Below are 21,792 nucleotides of genomic sequence, written 5' to 3'. Positions count from 1 at the left end.
TTTGACTGCATAGGAATTCACTACTTACTGTGGAAAAATTGGCTGGGTGCACGCTGGTTTATTCAGCCTACCTGCAAATACAGACCAGCCTTTTTAGTGGCATTGATGATACTGTTTTTTTTTTTTTTTTTTTAATGATAGTGGGAATTGAACTCAAGGCCTAGCACATGCTGGGCAAGCACTTTACCACAGAGCCACAGCCTCAGCCCTTTTTATTTTGAGTCAAGGTCTTGATACATTGCTCAAACTGGCCTGAAACTTGTGGTCCTCCTGCCTCAGCTTCCCCAGTAGCTGAGATTTCAGGTGTGGTTCACTATACCTGGCCTGATGAGATATTAAGCATGATTTAATTGACCTCTTGTTTCACTTAGCTATGAACTTATTATCTCTGCTATCTGAAACTTCAGCGTGTATGTGAATCACCAAGAAATCTTGCTAGAATGCAGGCTCTGTTCAAGATGGAGGTAACAGTCCGAGTTTCTACTATGCTCCTGAGGAACTGCACAGTTGCTTGTGCAAGGGCCATATTTTTGAGCAGAAAGAATGAAAACACTGGTGCCCCTTAGCTTTTGTCCAGCCTCTCGTTCTGGACTTGGGGCTGGAGCCACTGTTGGTGGGGACAACCGCTGGTCACAGATCTTACCTTACAGCAGTGTGACGGCCGGACCACTGCCATGCCCCTGGTGGAACGTGTGGGGTCAGAGGTTAGTCTGCCTTTCTAGGTTGCTCTTCCAACACTGAGTGGAGAGAAAGCAAACATCCCTATACATGGCTTTGCTTGAAAATTTGGAGAAGTTAGAGACTTGAAAATCTGATGAGAGGTAAATGTGAGATGTGTGTTAGAAATGATTTTGGAGGACGAGTATCACAAGTTTTCCACTGCGGAAGGTTAATCAGACAGAATGAGGGTGTGCTGGCCTGGTTGGCTGAAGTTCTTATTAGCAGTAAGAGTCCAAGATGTGAGCTAGCGATCATCTCACCTAACCCCATTTGTAAAAATGATAATTTAACAGACAAGGGACCTGAATTATAAAAGATGAAAGGATCTGCATTATTAAAAATGAATAGGATTTCCTCAAGAAATTAAAAGTGGAGTTATTATCTATAGGAATCCAGTAGTTCCACTGCTGGCTGGTATGTGTCAGGATTGAAAGCAGGGTCTGGAAATACAAGCACACCCTCTACTTATCAGCATTGTTCACAGCAGCTAAGAGGTGGAAGCAAGCTAGCCGTCCACCAGCAGATGAAAGGAGTAATCAAAATGTGGTGTAAGGAGAGCCAACAGGGCCGAGTCGAGGAGGAGTCACTATGGAGTTTCAGAGAAAATCGACTAAAAACACAAGGTAATTGGAAGCAAGGAAGAACATATATTCTGATGCCAAAATCAATCTGAAATAAGAGACTTGTAGATCAAACAAACATAGACATAGAACTTTATAAAATGGCAAAGCAACCCAGAAGTCTGTCTATGGGACCTCAGCCTGTGTGGGGAACAAGGACCACCATTCAGGGAAGCTCCCCCAAAACCAATAGACTGCAATACCACAGCAAACTCAAGCCACACAGGATAGATTTGGAGTATGAGGCCCCTTGCCTCTTTCCTTCCTCCAAACAGAGGATGCTGAAGCCTGATAGCAAATTTCATTGGCTCACACACAGGGGTGAATGGCCAGGTAGCTGCTTCCTCCTCATGGGCTGCTAGTATTTTTGTTGTGCACCATAGCAGCTAACTGGAACCTCTGGTGACCATAAGATTAAGGACTGCAGCTGCATTGGTGAAGATAGCGAGCAGAGCAGACTACTCTTTCCTGCCCTGCTCCAAGGGTTGAGAGGGGACAGATGCAGGACCTGAGCAGCCTTGATCAGCTGCACCTTCATGAGCAGGAAGTCAGTGCCCCCCAGCCTGCTCCCAGCAGTGAGAGAGGAGAGAGAAGTGGGATCTGAGCAGCTCTGGCTGTCTCTGCAGTCGTGGCAGGGGCAGTGAGTCGGCAGGCAGCACTGCCCCATCCTGCTGTCAGTGGCCTGAGAGAAGAGAGAGACTGGCCAGTGCTGTGGGACAGAGGAGGCTGTGCACGGCCTGGGGAGGGGCAGCTATACTTAGGCTTGGGAGCAGCTACAATCTATCTCTGTCTCTGAAGGTGCCATAGCAACTGGGAGAGTGATGCAGACACCAACTGGATAAGGAGACATGAGTGGGCCGCTGAGGGACATCCAGAAAGTCGCTGGCTAAAGACTCTGGCCCAGCCCAAAGGCCAGGATCAGATCTGTACTCAGCACTAATCCTACTGCAGACTTGGCTGAGTTGCACAGATCTGGGCTCTGGCTAGGACACCAACACAGAACCCTGGAAATCAGATGAACTTTTAAATTATTATTATTTTTTTTATCTGCTTTTTTTTCCCACTGGTTAGGTTTTTACTTTTATTGTTCATTTTGTTTTGTTCATCTTTTTCTCTCTGTTTACTTAATTGTTTTCCTTTCTCCTGTGGTTCAAAGTACCACAAATAGTTACCACAGTTTGTCATTTTCTAGGCTGAGCTTGATGCTATTGTTATTGCTAATTGTGCTACTTTAGTCAGGGTGTCAGACCTGTTGTAATTGGTTGTTCTCCCTTGTATGTCAACACTATCTGGGGTCATAACTGTTACCATAGTCCAGTATCCAGGATTGGGTGCTGCACCAAAGAGATAGCAATTTCTTATTCCTAATAAATTGGGAAGGTAGGAATTGAAATTATCCTATGGATATTGTCAGACCACAGAGCATGGTACAGTAGTAAAAGAAACCACAAAAAATACATATACACATGAATGTTAAATGACACCATCCTGAACAACCAATGGGGTCACAGATGAATTAAAGAAGAAATTAGGCACTTTTTACAATTAAACCATAATGCCAGTACAACATACTAGAAAGAATGCAATGAAAGCAGCCCTACAGGGGAAATTTTTAGCAGTGAATTCCCATATTGGTAAAACAATACCAATTAAATGAATAAAGCCCAGGCCCTTATGGATTCATTGCTAAGTTTGCAAAAAAAATTTAGAAGACCTAATGCCACTACTTCTCAAACTTTTTAGTGAAAATTGAAGGGGAAACAATACCCCCAAATTCATTTCTTATAAGTAAGCATTACCCTAATACCAAACAGAGAGAAAGATCCAACCAGAAAAGAGAACTACAAGCCAATCTCATTAATGAACATAGATGCAAAAATCCTCAATAAGATATTGGTAAACAAAACATAGCATCGGGGTTGGGGATTTAGCTCAGGGGCATAAGCGCCTGTCTTGCAAGCAGTCAGTTGTGAGTTCGATCCCTGGTACCCATAAAAAGGAAAAAGACAAAAAAAAAAATATCCACAAAACATAGCATCTCAGCAAGAAGATTGTACACCATTACCAAGTAGGATTCATCTCAGAAATGCAGGGATGGTTCAACATACACAAATTAATCAATGTAATATACCATATTAGCAGACTTAAGGACAAAAACCATATGTTCATCTCAGTAGATGGAGAAAAAATATTTGACCAAATCACCAATTCAGAATAAAAATACTACAGAAAGTTGGAATAGATGGTCTTTATCTCAATCTGAAAAAAGCTGTGTATGACAAATCAATAGCCAACATCATACAAAATGCTTAAAAGCTAAAAGTTTTCACTCTATAAAATCAGGAACAAGACAAGGATGCCTACTGTCACCACTCCTATTCAATATAGTTCTGGAAGCAGTGACCTGTGCAATTAGATAAGAGAAAGAAAGAAAAGGAATAAAGATAGGAAAATAAGTTAAATTGACAATATTTGTAAATGACATAATACTCTACATAAAAGAACTAAAAAACTCCACTACATAACTTCTAGATTTAATAACCAAATTCAGTAACATACCTAGATACAAGTTAACACTCACAGTTTAATAGTATTCCTGTACACAAATAACAAACTAACTGAGAGAAATTAGGAAAATCACACCTTTCACAGTAGCATTTAAAAAAAGCATCCCCAAAACCAAAACAAGTGAACATCCCCCCGAAGAAGACCCCTTAGGAATCAGCCTAACAAAGGAAATAAAAATTTTTACATTAAAAATTACAGTACTTTGAGCCAGTTGTGGATGTACATACCTGTAATCCCAGCTCTTGGGAAGCTGAGGCAGGAGAATCTTGTGAGACTGAGATCAGCCTGGGCTACGAAGTAAGCTCAAAGCCAGCATGAACTGCATAGTGAAACCCTGTCTCAAAAGAAACAAAAAACAACACACACACACACACACACACACACACACACACACACACACAGCAAATCCAACCCTCCCCCAAAGTGCAGCACTTGGAAAAGGAGATCAAAGAGGATGTCAGAAAATGGAGCCAGGTGTGGTGGTGCATGCTTGTAATCTCAGCACTCCAGAGGTTGAGGCAGACGATCACTGCAAGTTCAAGGCCAGCCTGGGCTACATCATGAGTTCAAAAGCAGCCTGCACTACAAAGTAGGACCCTATCTCAAAAAAAAAAAAAAAAAAAATAGTTATCTCTTGCTCGTGGGTATGAAGAAAATGGTCATATTCTCAAAATCGTTGCACAGATTTAATGCAATCCCAATTAAAATACCAATAGCATATCACAATTCTACAATTCATTTGGTACTAGAAATGACCTAAAATAGCAAGAGCAATGCTAGACAATAAAGGCAAGGCAGGAAGCATCACAGTCCCTGACTTAAAATTATACTACAAAGCTACATGATAAAACAGTATGTACTGGAAAAAGACAGACCTCGGGATCAGTGGAACAGATTAGGAGAATTAGAACAAACTCCAAACAGTTATTTCACCTTATCTTTCACATGGGGGCTAAATACCTTCACGGGAAGAAAGATAGACTTTTTAATAAATGGTGCTGGAAAAACTTGGCTTTGCACATGCCAAAGACTAAAACTAGATGCATGTCTCACATGCACTCAGGATGGATCGAAGATCTATATCTATATATTTAATGTTATAATATTAAAGAGGATAAAACCAAGGGAAATAAAACCAAACAAAATAAACTAGTATAAGTGATTCAGGACTTCAAAACCTTACAAAATCAGCAATAGTTGCCATAATGCCTTTTGTTGTCTTCAAAATAGCTGCAGATATCTTTGGGCATAGTAAAAATTGAACAGAACAGAACAGAATAGAATAGAAACAATAAAAACAAAACAACGAATGTAATAACTTCAAAATAAGCTAATCCTCCAAAATGGCTACCATAGTATATCTTGCTGTCTTTTAAATAGCTGCTCATGCCATCAAATTAACATTGTCAAACAAAATGAAAGAGAATAAAACCCAACCCAAGAAAACAACGAAAATGATACGGTTTCCAGGAGGGGGTCACTTCTTTGTGAGGCCTGGTTCCCTCTGCAGTCCGTGAATGGATCAAAGATCTAAATATTAAAGCAGAAATCTGCAGAGGGAATAGGAGGTACTCTTGAAGACACAGGTATAGCTAAAGATTTTATGAACAAATCCCTGATTGCAAGGAAAATGTTTCAAAGAATCAGTAACTGGAATCTCATCTGATTAAGAAGCTTTGCACAGCAAGAGAAGCCACCAGCAGAGTGAAGAGACAACCCGGTGTGGCAGAAACTTTTTCACAGTTGTTCCTCAAAGGACTAATATCTAGAATATATAGAGAATGCAAAGAAATTATACTCCTCTAAATTTGAAGATCCAGTCCACAAATGGATATCTGATATAGACAATTCTCATATGTAAAAATTCAACATTAACAGTCATTTGAAAGATGCAAATTACAACATTGAGATTCCATCTCACTCCAGAAAGAATGGCTATTGTCAAGAAATCAACCAATAACAAATGCTGGAAGGGCTGGGGTGGGGGGAGGAACCCTTCTCTGCTGTTGGTGAGAGTGTAGACTGGTGCAACCCCTGTGGAAATCAGTATGGAGATTTCCTCAAAAACTAGGACTAGAGGTTCCATTTGCCACAGCTATCCCCCTTCTTGATGTCTTCCTCCCAAAATTAAAAACATCATGATGTATGCACATCTATGCTTATAGTGGCACAGTTTGTATGCACTATATTTTGGAAAAGCCCAAATACCCATTAGCTGATAATGAATAAAAATGTGGCTATTTTGTTTTAATACAGGAGAGTACTAGTCAGCCATTAAAAAGGATAAACAAGACATTTCTAGTTAAAATGGATGCACTTTGAGACAATATCCCTAAGTGAAATCAGACACACATGTGTAATTATCACATTGTTTCTCTGGTGTGTGAAACCAAAAATGTAAATAAGGACCAAAATGTATCCTAAATAATATGTATTGTGAAATAGGAGGGAGAAAATGTCAAATGGGAAGGGGAACAAAGAGACAGGGAGAAGTTAGGGAAAGGAAAAAAATGAGAAAAGAAGGAAAAAATAGAAACAAAACTTGTAAATAGGGATGGGAAGAAGGGTTGAAGGAAGGCAAAGTGAATGGGAATAAAAAAACCAAGGTATCATGTACAGGTGAAAATTCCCTATGATGACTGATCACTCTGTATATTAAAAATGTGCAAAGCTGGGCATGGTGGCTCATGCCTGTAATCCCAGCACTTGGGAGGCTGAGGCAGGAGGATCCTTGCAAGTTCGACACCAGCCTAGGCTATAAAGTAAGCTCAAGGCCAGCCTGAACTGCATAGAGAGATCATGTCTCAAAAAGACAAAAAAAAAAAAAAAAAAAAAGTACAATAAACTCAATTAACAAAATAAAAAATATGGTGTCTGTATATACAATGGGACATCATTGAGCTACAAAAAGAAAGGAAATTGTGACATATTTGTGAACATAGGCAGCTTTAGGGACATTATGATAAGTGAAATAAGCTAGTCACAAAAAGATAAATCCTGTATGATTCTACTTGTAAGATATATAATGTATTTAAATTCACTGAAACACACTGGAGAATGCTGGTTTCCAGGGAATGAAGGGAAGAAAGATGGAGAGCTGTTGTTCAATGCATGTAGACTTGCAAGATGAAAGTGTTTTGGAGATCTATTACACAGTGGTGTGAATATGCTTAACAGTACTGAACTGTGCACTATAAAGATGGCTAAGGCAGTTTAAAAACATTAAAGGCTTTGTCCAGGTCATGTAGCTGAAGTGCTCTGAGTCTGAACTGCTATATAAACTTGTGTGTATTGAAAGAGTCATTACTGTGTCGATGGAAATTCTGAATATCTAAGCCCTTGGACGGGTGTAACCCTCTAGCATGTGCACTTCAATTGTGAGGCTCATTTCCTTCAAGGCTGTGGGAATTTTCATGCCTCTTGAGCATAATCTTTAAAAGGAGCAGTAGGGATTTGGAAAACAGACAGAGGTAAAGTGAGTTTAGAGTAGGTATTTCAGGACTGAAGCCTTCAAGGAGAGATGGAAGGTGAAGAATTTGGGTTGTTGTGTTTGGTCTTTGGGGAAGGAGGTTGGAACACGGGGTCTGGAAGTTGAGACTGGGTTTGTCCCTCTGCTGTGCTGTCCTGCTTGCTCTGGCGTTAGCTCCTGTGCATAGCTTTTTGCCAGAGGCAGAAATGGGGATTCCACAGTAAAACAGGGGGATGCCACAGCTGCCTGGTCTTCCTCCTCAAAAGCTGCTTGCAGTTTCACATCAGTTAGGAATTATAGGTGGAGTGTAGGGTAGGTTTCAGGTCATTCCAAACCAGTGGTTCTCAGTCATGGGTGATCCCCTCGCAAGATGTTTGGCAGTGTTGGGGACATTTTTAAGATCACCACATTGAAGAATTATCCTACAAAGAATTGTCAGTAATGCCGCTTCAGACTTCTTTCACTTTAAATTTTCAAGTTACTGTATTTCTCAAGTTCCTTCTACTTTGAAACTCCAAGCCATAATCATAGAATATTGGTATAGGAAAAAAAAAGTCTTTGAAAGTAGAAAGGTTTTCTTCCAAAGTAGAGATAGAAAACAAAAATGATTTCTGCACCAGCTATTGCTACATTGTTACTCAATAGTTAGTATAGGTTTTGTGCCATACCAGGCTATTAGTGGATTATAGGAAACAGCTTAGTGTGCTATTGTGGATTATTTTTAGTGGGTGTAAAAAACATGAAGGCTTTCCTGGTTTCTATGGTGACTTCATTTCCCATTAGCCTGAAAGAGTTAAATGTGTACATAAATGGCCTTACATGCATGATTGCCACATACTGCCTGATGGGACACTCATGCGTGTACCTCTGGTGATTCGAGCCTGGGCCTTATTCTTGGAGTAATTGTGTGTTTGTGTGCTAAGAAAAATGGAGTGCCATTTCCCCTTGGATAGCTGAACTCTCTTTTAGTGGTGCTGACTTCACTAAAAGTAAACATTGAGGCAAGGAATTCTGGAAAGCTATAAAGGAATTAATCAGCATTTTAAAGCAGAATTTGCTAACTAAATAATTGGACCTCCACAGGAGATGTAGGATGGATTTAATGAGAGGTTATAAGATCTAATTTTTCTGAAAAATAAATGAGAGCTTACTTAAAAAAAAAAAAACTTTGATGTGGTTTCAAATGGGGAGTCTAACAAGGGCTGTCTTCATTGCAAATGCTTTGTAGTTTTTAAGACATGCCAGGCATTGTGCTAAATACTTTTATCATCTTATTTTATCCGTAAAACAACACTGCTGCAGCTGCTTCACACCCCCACTTTACAGATGAAGAAACTGAGCTTAGTCTATGCCCTCAAAGTCATCTAAAAATGGCAAAATCAGAAGGTCAAAGAGCCTATAGCCGGCCGCCTTACAGAGAGGGGAGTGGTGGGGAGCATTCACCCACTTTGGATGTGACTGTGTTTCTGGATTTCAAGGTCCATGAAGGAGAGGTTGATTAGTTCTGTTGAAGCCCCACCGCCTCGTAAGTTCTCCAGTGCTTTGGTCCTATGCTTGTCTTTTTTGGTCCCAACTTGATAACATCTTTTTCTAGGACATGGGACTTAGGTCTAGAGAGGACTTTGCAGCCTGTTTTCCTTTTCCTTAAGCCATCAGAAATCTGTCTCTTGGGCCCTTTCTCTCTCCTTGGTGACTGGAGTCCTACTGCCAAGTGACAGCTGTCCCAGGGGAATCAGACATTCCATTTGCTCCTTTTTCCAGCAGCTGTGTGTCACCTGATGGTAAATTCAGAGCTTATTTCCTCTCCTGGGAGTTGTGATTGCTTGTGAAACTGTCACCCTGCAAAAATGCTAATCCCTGTTACTGAATATAACTGAGAAGGGCAGGTGTGGGTTACTCTCATTTAAAAGTAAGGACTATATTCATGTCATTAATATTCTCAGCAGGATGAAATTACATAATTTGCAAGGGTCTGAAATGAAATTATATAGCTCCTGGCTTTCTACTGTCTAGTGTGTCGGATTCTAAGCTATGCTACTACTACTACTGTAATAATAATAATAATAATAATAATAATAATAGGTTATGGTTTTGTTGGGTGTTTTGATCTTGTCTTGTTTAGTTTTCCTTTGTTGTTGGCTTTGAATTCTTATGAAAGTCATAGAAGTTTTAGGATGTCTTTCTGAAAAGATAAGGGTGAAATTTAAACAAATAAATCTATATGGAGTGAATCCTAGATCTTAAACACCCTGACCATTTCTGATCAACATGTTGGATCAACATTCTCCACTTACAGAATGTCTTTGTATTATTGGGTGAAAGATATTTGCCTAGAAATACGCTTATGTCTCTGGTGTTTAATTTTAGGTGGACATGTCCTGATTTGAACTGCATTTTAATGGCTTCCTTGTCAGTGGAGGGCAGCAGCAAGTTTTTTTGTCTTTTTGAGACAGACAGGATTTTGCTATGCAGTATAGGCTGGCCTTGAACTCGCTTTGTAGTCCTGGCTGGCCTTGAACTTGCAGTGATCCTCCTCCATCGGCCTCTGGAATGCTGGGATTACAGGTGTGTGCCACCATGCCAGACCTAACCGCAACTTTTAAAGGGTGCAAAAGTCTTCTGAGACAAGTTTGAAAAATTACCTGAGAGGATTTTCTTTTTTGGTACCAGGAATCTAACTTATGACCTTGCGCTTGCCAGGCAGGCGCTATTCCAACTGAGCTATACTTCTGGCCTGTTCAGAGGATTTATACTAAAAAAAAACCCTTACAATTGTGAAATTTGGTCTTCCTCTTTAAGACGTCTTCAGTTACTTCACTATGAAACGCTCAAAAGCAATTTGTTTTAATTTCTTTAATAAGGGTTGGTAGAGGGCAGTGGTGACTAAATGCAGGACAGATATGCTAGGTAGCACTTTTCTGAACCACAGGACTGAGAGTTTGAGATGCTCAGTGTCCTTCTCTATGCACTCTGTCTTTCCTGGTGGGTTCTGTAGCCATTATAAAGAGAGGTCTCCAGGCCCGGCACATAGATTCTGGTGGGGCACTCATGAATCAGTTACATAAGGCTCATACCACCAGATGACTTATTTAAGACTTGAACTTTGCAGGTTATCCAGTCTTGTAGAAACGAAGCAGTGAGGCATTATATCTAGATGGCTAATTTTTCTTTTTTTTGAGAACAGGGTCTCACTATACAGTCCAGGCCTTGACCTCATATGTAACCTAGGCTGGCCTTGAATTTGTAGCAGTCCTCCTGCCCCTGAGTGCTGGGATTATAGGTGTGTGCCACTATGCCTGGTGAGATGGCTAATTTATAACTCAGCTATGATTACTGACATGACTTTGACCAAATCGTGTAGCCTTCCCGGGCCTCAGTTCTCAGTTTTTTGTAAAAACCACTATCTCAGATGACTTCCAGTGAAATCTATGGTTTTGTAAAAAGGTTGACTTAGTGGGAGAAGACAGTAACTATTGTATTTCTGAAATTAACCCAAAGAAGTAGCTCCTGAGTCTTGAGAAACTTACCATCTAGTTAGATGGTTTCTTTAGCACCATTTATTCTGGATGGTTTGACATGATTGTCAGCTGTGTGATCTACAGCGAGTCATATGAGACCTTGGGGTTTCGGTTTTCACACTTGTAAATGGGTAGAGCTGGATTAGAGGGTTTCTTCTGAGAATTCTATACTCTGGGTTCTTTTGGACCAGCAGTGGTATGGATCCAGATGATAGCAAGGGGTGGGGAGTGGAGGTGGTGAAGATTGTGGCTGCCAGAGCATGGCTGCCTGAGCTCAAATGCCAGCATTGTCTTGGTCAGTGAAGCAACCTGTGGTAGGTTCCATGACCTTCCAGTGCCTCCATTAACTCTGGGATCAGAGTATGCTGTTTGCGTTAAGACTAGGCTTGACCTGGCACAGGATCAAACACTCAAAAATATGTGCTGTCATTACTTTAAAGAAAAAGAATCCTGTTCAGCAGGCGGGCAGTGTTAGCTTTCATGGTGGTTGGCAGGTACACCTCTTCTTGTTGCTTTTTTGAGCCTCGTTGCTTGCCTCACACACTGTGTGCAATGTGCCTGTGCTGGCTGCACCTGCTCGGGTCGCTGTCCTTCTGCTGCCCCTGCACCAGAAGACGCAAGGCATGTGGGTGTCATTCCAGCAGGGTGCTCTTGGCTGGGCAGCTTCTCTTCTGCAGGCATCCATCACCTCTGCCCTGGTGATGCAGGAATCTGCTTCCTTGCGTCTGGGGTGTTGGGCGATATCCTCCTCACACAGTAAAGGGTGATCACGAGGAGAAAGAGACATAACTTCCAGGTTATAAATAGCTCCCTAATGAGACGCTCTTGCTATGGGCTTCTGATAATTATGATAGGAGCCGTTGGCTATAATCAAGTTTAATTGCTAAGGAGCAGAGGGAGGTAGCCCTGAACATATAAGCTCACGGGTGCTTTTGTGCTTTTCTATCCTATGCAAGACTTAAAAATCTCTGATTATGTCTCTGATTAGCCTGTGTGGTTTCTGGGATGGGCCTATGACTTCATGGACAGCCTACCCCTTGATACCGTGGCTCCTGTGGTTAGTTATGAGTGAGAAGGTGGGACGGAGCATAGAAAGGCATAGAATCAGTGGTCTAAAAACAGAAATGTGCCTTCCTGCCTCACTTGTCACAGAGGGCAGGGTCTGTGTGTGTGTTTGTGTCTCTCTCTGGGTTAGAAAAGGTATAGAAGGCAAAGCAAAAGGAGGTGAGATGGGTATTTCAGGGATTGTTTTATACTTCCTTCCAGAAATCTGACCCATGATTGTTACAGTTGGAGTAAGAATTTTTGGGTTTCTCTAATTCTTATTTTTCCAGGGTCGTTACAGTTTATAGATTATCATCAAAGCTCCTTTTCCTCTATCTCTAACTTTAGTGGGCTTTTTGCCTGTTGATGCTCCATTCAGAGGTTGCCTGGTGAAAAAAAGTTAATCAAGTCTTAATTAATTGGTTTTTCTATTTAATTACTCATAAAAACTTTTGCTTAAAATGTTGACAGTGAAGTCTGCGAAGTTTGGATTCCTACCAGAGATCCTTGGAGTGAGCAGTCCAACACTTGGTGAATTCTGCTTCACAATGATGGGAAGAGCTGACACTGAGGGATTAAAATTAGTGGCCATTAGACTTGCGATTAATGCCATGGTGTCTTATAATCATTAGGTTGTCAGTGGTTGTGATGGTTTGGCTTTGTTCTGTCATTGCTGTAGGTACTGGCACAGTGCCCACCTGCTCCCTTCTTATTTGTGGGTTTGGCTCTGCTAATTCTAAAAGCACCTCTGAAATGTCTCAGATCATCTCCAGATCCTCTGTCAGCTCGCTGTGGCCCAGTGTCTCCCATTCAAACTTGCCTGGGGCTTCACTTCTCCCTGCCCTGGTCCCTGTTGATTCTGAGGGGACTGTGGTTCTGCATAGCTGTGATTTATCCAGGCTGCTGAGAACAGGTCTTCACAGTGACCAGCAGCTTGGTCAGTACCACCACACGCAGCACTTCTTCAAGCTCTCAGGCCCCATGTGGGTGCCGGGCACTTTCTGCCCTGGCATGGGTTTCAGATGCATGAGTCCCACATGAAGTGCATCTCTGTCCACGGCTAAGGTTTTCTGTGTGGTCATCTTGTGTCTGTAGCCAGTAAGTTCATTGGTTAGGCATGTCTTGCTAATGCCTGTGATTATGGGTGTGATTTTCATGTGAGTCATCACTGTATTGTGTTTTGTAATGCGTCATCTTGTACTGTTAACTTGCAAATGACGCCACTGATGTCCAGGAGGCTGGGAATGGAGCACTGCTCCCCCATCCTCACTTGCAAAGATAAAACCCAAACCAAAGCATGAAACCACATTTATCCCTGCCCCTGCCCAGCCTGCCACCCACAAAAATCTCAGGTCAGTGGCTGCACTTTAAGTGTGTGGAGGGTGATGTAATAATTAACTTGGCATACTAATGATGATATGGTAATTACACTCCTGATCTTGTGAGTAGTCCTGGGGAAGCTGGGTGCTTAAATATTCTGACCAAGCTGGTTTTAAGGGATGTTTCTAGGTCTCTTAGATTTTCTTGTGGCAGACTTGCCTACGCCCTGATAGACTGCTTGTCCTCCTTTCTTTTTAAAATTTCATATGCTGAACAAAGCATTGACACTTGATTCAGTGGCAGTTGCATATGGGTTAAAAGGCACATTCCTTTCCTGTTTGATGCTGATATTATTTCAGATGCTGTTTTTTGTTTGTTTTTAAAAGGTGTGGCAAGGTCTCACCATGTAGTTCAGGCCACATTGAACTCATTATGTAGCCCAGCCTGGTCTCGAATTCACAATAATCCTCCTGCTTCAACCCCCCAAGTGCTAGGATTACAGGCACGCACCACTATGCCTGGCTATTTCACATACTTCAAAGATAAATTATAAATCTATGTGAGTCATTAGGCTAAAAAATGCAGTTTGATTATTTCCCATTTTCTTTAATCAGTTGGTTTCAGATTATGCTGACTTATTTTTGAATTTACAGGTTTGCCTTGTTTTAAGTAAAACTGATGGACAAAATTGAAAATGTAGAAGCCACATTAAAAGCCTCGCTTTTTTTTTAGGTGGGAAAGTGACAGTGTTTTTTGAGTGGGGCCTATGGTGCACAGGCCAGTCTCAACGCCTGGCCTTAGTGGTTCTCCTACCTCAGCCTTCTGAGTAGCTAGACTAAGGTGTGTGCCACTATACTCGGGCCAGCAGGTGAAACTCTTATATTGCAATGAATCCCTTTATGTAATGGACTCCTTTAGCCATGGTAAGTAACATTTCTACTCTGTATACAGCTTTGAGAAGTGTATCTGTCCATAATGTATATTTTAATTCCAGATGTTTTATGGCTAATTGATCACAAAATCTGGCTAGTAAATAGCTCTTTCCTGTTTGAGTTTCCATCTCCTTTTTCACTTGGCATCATCTGGGATTTTAATTTGAGGACTATCAGTCCTTTCACTGATGTCACAGTTGAAGAGGCTACCAAGCCTGTTGGCTCCCACTGGGACCTTCCCTACCTCTGAGGCCTTTATCACTTGATTATCACTCTCTGCTTAAATTTACTCCCACTGATTTAAAGTCGTTTGATCTCGTTAATCTGAGTCCATCTGAATTAATGTTTCAGAGAAGACCCTAGGAGGTCTGCGGTCAGATGCTTTCTGAGGGTATTGTGGCTGTTAATTTAGATACTCAGTAAAGCCCCATTTTTTTCTAAAATGGCTGAACATTTTATTGCTGACTTTATTACCTAATTTGCTATGCTCCTTTCTCTCTTTTATGTTACTGTTTTTTTAGAGATTTTTATTTTAGTTTCTTCTGAGAAATTAATTGTTGGTGTGCTAATAGGTTTAGTAACTACTCCCATTATACCTTTGTGCAACCTGAATCTGGATTATGATGAGATACAATTCTCCAGGTATAGATAGTTGTGTTAAAGGCTGTGTCCACAAAATATTATTACTTTCTAATGCACAACTTTGAAATTCATCTTTTTGAGGGGGGCTTGTTTGTTTTATGAGACAGAGTCTCACTAGGTAGTCCAGGTTGGCTTTGAATTTGAATTTGTTATGTTGCCTATGCTAAACTTGAATTTCTGATCTTCTGCCTCAGCTTTCTAAGTGCTCACACTATGGGTATGTGCCATCATGCCTCTCTTCTGATTTCATTTTTGTTAAAAATTAGATTTTCGATGGCCAGATTAGTATTTCAACATTTACTATTGTGTCTTTAATCTATTTAATTTCTTTTTCTTTTTTTTTTTTTTTGCAGTACCAGAGATAGAACTCACAACCTCATGCTTTCCAGGCAGGCGCTTATGCCACTGAGCTAAATCCCCAGCCCTTTAATTTCTTCTTTTAGATACGCCTTTTAGTTTCTTAAAGGTTACTTAGGTAGAATAATGTCCTCATATCTGATTCGCTAACTTTTGCACTGTATTCCAAGTTTCAGTTAAACGTCCTCTTCTCTCTTCCCAGCTACTGATTCTTTTTTTTTTTTTAATTTTATTTAAGGAGGAAAAAAAAATCAGAAAAAGGGTACAAGTTATACAGAATCTCAGAAAAAACAAACAGTAGGAAATCACTAGCTAACAGATTACATACTGTCATCTTAGAAATAGCAGTTCAAGTTACAAAATCAAAGCATACAAAGTGGACGTTCAAACAGTGAGACTGCAAACAGTTCTGTTCAATGATCCAACAAAACTCAGTAATATGGTTGTAATATCGTTATCTATCTTATACACTTAAATATACATGCAGTTATATCCTTTAGAGCACTGTCTTTTCCTCTCTTTTGTACGATGACAATTGCACATTTTGGGTTTTATTACTCCCACAGTTCTTATTACTTTTTTTGAAGAAAATAAAACCAAATGTGACGTAACAAAACAGAGTCAGTCAAATTAAGGATGGACTTAATACATAATGTAAAAACAGAATACAAGGGGATCAACAATGGTTACCATAATGCCTCTCGCTATCTTAAAAAGAATTGCCTATATCATCAGTTATAATAAAATTGAACAAAGCAGTAAAGAACAAAACCAACAAAACCAAAACATTGGAGACATTACAGGACTTCAAAAGAAGACAATAGTCAAACCAGAATGGGTGCCATAATGAATCTTATTGTCTTCACAGTTGTTGCCTATACTCTCGAACTTGGTAGTATCAAGCAAGAGAAAATTCAGTCAAAACAAGATGGTGAGAGCAATACAAGGTTTTAAATCAAGTTAATAGGAAATCAAAGTGGGTTACTATAATATATCCTGCTATTTTTTATTTTTCCTTTAATTACAAAGATAAAAATAAAAAAGTAAATAATAAAAAAAGGAGATTGAGATAAAAGAGGACATAACAAACAACACAGGTCAAAACATAACCATTTAAGTAAAATAGTGTTTCACCACAAGATATCCTGACATAAAAGTAGTTACCATAGTGTCTGTTTCCTTGAAATCTTTGAGTATAACTTCGTATACTAGCTACTGATTCTTTTACCCTACATTTTTTTGAGAGGTTGCTTCCTAGCCAAATATCCTTCCTTTCACAACTCTTATTATTACCAGAATTCATGATTTTCCAATGAACTCCTGATTTCCCACCCTGCATAATGTTTATTGTTTCTTTGTGCAAACGACCAGAATGTGTTTGAGTGCTTCTTTTTTTTTTTTTTTTTTTTTGTCTTTTTCTTTTTTATCGGTACTGGGGATTGAACTCACAACTGCCTGCTTGCAAGGCAGGCGCTTATGCTGCTGAGCTAAATCCCCAGCTCAGTGCTTCTTTTTAAAGCTCCAGTGAGTTGTGTCTATGAGTTGCACAACTGCTTGTCATGCAAAGAAGATGCAAGACTTTGAGACACAGGTGCAACTCTTGGAATGTGTTAATAAATAATCAAGCTCTGGTATTCTCTGAAGGGAGGAAGACAGTGTAAGATCACAGGAGGGAAGTGGAGGCGGGAGCTGAAGCCCAGGGTTAGACGTGGTTCTGCCACTTGCTCCTCTGTGATCTTGAGCCACTCAGGGAGCCTGGTTCATCTCGTCCCCTTGGGAAGAGTGACTCCTTCTCTGCCTGTCTTATGTTCATGACTGTCCCAGGAAAGGCGCTAGGGGATTACAGTGTGCTCCCGGCATCAAAGGCTGTACCCACACATCAAAGGCCTGTGCTAGAGGCGAGTGGCAGGGACAAACTCACTCTGTGGAACCTAGAGTGTAGGAGGGAAGCCAGATCACAGAGAAGTACGCGGTGAGCAATTACACATCAGGGCAAGTGCTAGAACAAAGAAGATTTCATTGCATTGGATTTGAAGAGGGAGCACTTAAATGATACTGAGAAGCAGAGGGCAGTGGAACATGCCTGTAATCCTAGCAGTGAGGGAAACTGAGGCAGGAGACTCACAGATTCAAGTTCTGTTTGGCAAGACACTGCCATAAAAAAGGGGGGCTGGAGGTGTAGCTCAGTGGTAGAGCGTCCTTGGGTTTGATTCTCAGTACTGTAAAAGATGCTGAGAATAGTGTGCTGGTCTGTGATTCTGATACAACCCCTAGAGTAGAATTACAACTGAATGTTGTAATTACCTGAGGAGCATTCCTTAACATGCAGATTCCTGGGCCCACCTGTGGGAGGTCTAGTTTAGTAGGACTGTGATCAGATCCTAGAACATATACTTTATAAAAGCTTTCTTGCTGGTGTCACTGCCTTGTCAGGCTTGGAAACTATTGGCCTGCAGATATCTTAGCCGGAAACAAGTTTCCTTTGGAAGGAATGACTATGGTTTAGCCTTAGCATTTGCTTCTCATCTGCTTTCACTAGCTCTTTCACCTCATTTCTGAAACTTCTGTGATACAGCCCTCTGGCTCCCCGGAGTAGTCATGGAGCTGGTTCCCATTTGGCAGTGGGTTGCATCACATGCAGGGAAACTAAGATGTTGCTGTTCAGATGAGCATAAAATTTGTGCTCCTGGTCCGGATATTGGAACTCTGGCACAACTGTGTGCATTAAGTTAATTGCCGTACACTCGCATTTGAAAGTCTAAAGGCATTTTGTAACTTTACTCCCATGGAAAACATGGAAACTAAGCCTGAAGATTCTAACCACCACCATTCATTGCATCGCGACTCATTTTAAGATATTTTGTATCTAATATAATTGAGTGATTTGAACTATGGAAGTAGAACCAGCTCTTCCCTTGGAATCACAGAGTCCGTACATCTCCATTTTGAGACCTGGGGACAAGGAACCAGGAGCTACCTCTTTTCTTTTGCTCCTTGCAGGGGATTTCCACGGAAGCCAGTGGTGATATATTTGAGAACACAGAGTAGCTACTGGGACTTACCAGTGAGACGCTTTTTTCCCCGTTTTTTTTAGAAATCCTGTTTTGCTCCAAACTGTATTTTTAAAGAGCTGGTTGGTACCAGTCCAACAGTGTGGGGACCTGGTAGGGTGAAACTAAGGACAAATAATCTTTCAAAACATGATTTGCCAGCTTGTGCTTCAGTGGAGAATGGTCTGGATATTCTCTGTCTCTGTTTCTTTCTGTCTCTGTCCCTGTGTCTCTCTGTTTCTCATAAGGACAGAGTGAAGATCTTTTAACAAGGCTTCAAGGAGGCACACTTCAATTGCATGACAACCCACTCATCACCCTTACAAGCCATAAAAAGGCTAGAGGAGCATCCTTAGCTGTCTAGGGTGTGTGCTTAAAGCCACCTTTGTGCCCAGTGGCTGCTGCCTTTGGTGTGACCAGTGCCTGAAGGATGGCTGGCCTGGCCTTCTCTGGTGAGGATATGTTAACACCTCATTTCTAGACATACTTATCTTCCTAAAGCCCTGGGTGACTGGGAAACTCATCTCCTTGAACCTTGTAGAAGCTAAGGTCAAGGCCCCCCCCCCTCCCCCAGCACCTTCAGGTGGGCTCGGACCTTGTGGGTACAGCTTAGACAGGCGGGTTCACTTTGTGCTTGGCTTCCCTCAGTTTTTTCCCAGCACTGGCAACTCCTGGAGTTGAGGAGGGCAGCCTCTGCCTGAGGGGTGCTGAAACCCTTTCCTTGATTTTCTTTGATATGCTGAAAAGGCTGCACCCTGAGAAATGAATTCATGCCTGCTAACAGAGAACATCTGGAAATCAAGTCAGAAAACACAAGAAGCCCACGACTTAGTTGATATTTAAGGTATAGGTTTTAGAGCCTAACAGAACAGTATCTTACAATGAAACTTTTTACCAAATGTTATCCCATTGTCCATTCAGTTTATAGAACATGAACATAGATAAAAATGAGTGCATACAAAACAATCCTCCAGAGTATTCTCAATATTAAAATTAATTGAATTTTCTGCATTAACATTGGAAATATAATCAAGTGATTAATTCATAGTGAAAAAGTGCGTGTGTGTGTGTGTGTGTGTGTGTGTGAATGTTCCTTATTTTGAAGGAAGCAGGCTTTATAGAGACAGCCTTAACTGTTCTAGGGTAACTTTTTCTTAGCTGTACTAGATGGTAAAATGACCCCCAAGTTTGTTGGGGTAGCTGTTAAGCTGATTAATTCTCAATGGGATGTTGTGTGTTAATTAGAGCTTTGGTTTTTCTGGAGGGAATGCTACCATATATGATAATTCTAACTCTAAAGAAACTTGAGAAATTAGTCCTTCCTCCTGTCAAATACCTAAAGTACCCTAAAAGAACTGCTCACAAATAACTGAGCTCTAGAATTTTGTAGATTATATTTTTCTTACATATGACCTAGGCAGTAGTTCAGATATACTATAGGGAATGTTAGGATTACTTGGAGAATTTGCTGAAGCTTACATTCCTAGGCTCAGCCTTGTGGGTCCAAGGTAGGGCTTGAGAAGTTGCATTTCTAACAAGTGTCCAAGTGGTGCCGATGCCATGGTGTGGTGACAGTTTCCATAGACTACAGGATACTGGTTTCAAAGGCTTTATTCAACTGTTTGATTAATTAATGCAGCATTTTATGATTTGTGCTTTTCTCAGACAGTGTTTTAGGAATGAGGGATTACAGTGATGCACAGGACAAAATTTTTTGTTTCTAGGAGCTCCTGACTTAGTGCAAGAGGCAGAAAATAGACCATGTGATGTTTGCCAGATATGAGGGCTTTGTAGAGAAAGAACACAGGAGGGCACTTTGCAGGAGAGTGGTGGTCAGGAAGCTCTCTGAGGTGTGACTCCACTGGGCAGTGGCAGGTCCTAGGGCCTAAGAGGAAGAAGCTGGGTGTGTTCAAGCTCAGCTCAGGAGGAACTAGTCTTGTAGGAAGAGAGGGAAAAAGTAAGGGATTGGGGTCAGAGTGGGCCGCAGAACACTGATAAGTCACATACAAAAGCATTCTTATGGCCAAATAAGTTTAGGAAATGCTGCTCTCAATAACACTAAATATATTTTGTTAGCCTTTTGTATTAGTTTGTCTTCTGTTATCACAACTAGGATCCGATGAGGACTGGTTAAACCCTTTGGAGCCCCAGTGACCTAATAACCCCCCACTAGCTCTGTAGAGCTTGAGCAAAGGTCCTAACACATGTTAACATCACCATCTGGAGAACCAGCTTCTAACACAAGACCCTTCTGGGGGACAAACCACATCCAATCCTTAGCTGATATCCATTCCTGGAGAGAATAAGACATTGATTTCTCATGAGTTTACATGACCATGAAACTTTTAATCCCACAACGATCTCCAAGACTGGTATTCTCTGAAATCCACATGAGAAATCTTAATCTAGTGGGTCCTGCTCCCTCATTTTCTCACTAAAGAAATTGAGGACCAGAGAAAGTAAGTGACTTGTCCAACATAGTCAAGTTCATGTGATACAGGAGTTAGAAGGTACCTTGATTTGGAGGTGGGAGCTTAGGTTTGGAGTTTGCTCGACGTTGTCTTGGTGTATAACAAGGGGCCTGTGGGTCTGAATTAAATAATGGGGCTGTGCTATGTGCTTTTGAGGTGCCTTTGAGTCACGGAGAGCAGATGACCTTTTATTTTTTTGTCAATTTCCTTTGACTATGGAATTTGTTGTGTTAGCTGAGCTAGAGGAAAAACATTGGAAGAAGCCATAACTATATTCATCAGATACCACCATCTAGGTTATTTGTTGCTTGCAAATGAGTACATTTCTCAGACAAGTAATTAAAATAAAATCTGTCAGAGAATGTAAAACTGTAAATCGTAGAATGTTGGTAAGGAAAATAGGAATGTGTAAAGACTAAAATCTATGGTAATATACTTTGCAACAAAAATATTTTATCATAGATTTCCATTTTTATGAAATTCAGTTGATTTGAATACAAACACTAAATCTTTCAACAAGTGAAATTTATCATTTTCTTGTGTGCTTTCTGGATAATGATTGAATAATAATAAAAAGATCAGACTCTTAGGAGCTAGAGTTACTTTGAAATGGTGTTTTCTAGGCCTCATTTTCTTTGTTACGGAGGGATTCAAAACATTTGTTAATGTCCTTATAGCTCTACTAGTTTGAAACATCTATATTTGACAATTTGTGTCTTAAAGGGATGTGGGTGGGCTGGAGGTGAGCTCAGTGGTACAGTGCTTGCCTACCATGTTCAGTCCCCAGTTTCTCTCTCTCTGTCTCATACACACACACACACATACACACGCCCTGTTTATCTTAGTATTGTAGACCTAAGGATCCCAGGAACTCCAGATATGAAATCAGAGGTGTTGCCAGGCATGGATTTTTCCTCATTTTGCCCCAGAGTAGGCATCTTAGTCACTTTCTCATTACTGGGACACAATACCTGATAATTACAATTTAAAAGGAGAGGTTTGTTTTTGGCTCACGGTTTCAGGCCATGGTCATATGGCTCTAAGGTAGAAATGGCATGGGGAAGGGAATGGACGAAGAAAA

At 40.8% G+C, this 21,792-nt stretch overlaps 1 protein-coding gene and 1 non-coding gene across 5 annotated transcripts in view; one reads left to right on the top strand and one right to left on the bottom strand.

The window, feature by feature from the left end:
• Nucleotides 1-21,792, top strand: part of Slco5a1 (solute carrier organic anion transporter family member 5A1) — a 133,089-nt gene that overhangs the window by 8,847 nt on the left and 102,450 nt on the right. The window lies entirely within an intron of this gene.
• LOC111754687 (small nucleolar RNA U13) lies at nt 18,480-18,580 on the bottom strand. Its single transcript, XR_002789363.1, has one exon. It is a non-coding gene; the product is annotated as a small nucleolar RNA U13 (small nucleolar RNA).

The sequence above is a fragment of the Cavia porcellus genome, unplaced genomic scaffold (assembly GCF_034190915.1).
Source record: "Cavia porcellus strain 051 isolate PalLab524CR breed Dunkin Hartley unplaced genomic scaffold, mCavPor4.1 scaffold_10, whole genome shotgun sequence".
Lineage (NCBI taxonomy): Eukaryota > Metazoa > Chordata > Mammalia > Rodentia > Caviidae > Cavia > Cavia porcellus.
This window is presented reverse-complemented; position numbering and strand designations above follow the sequence as displayed.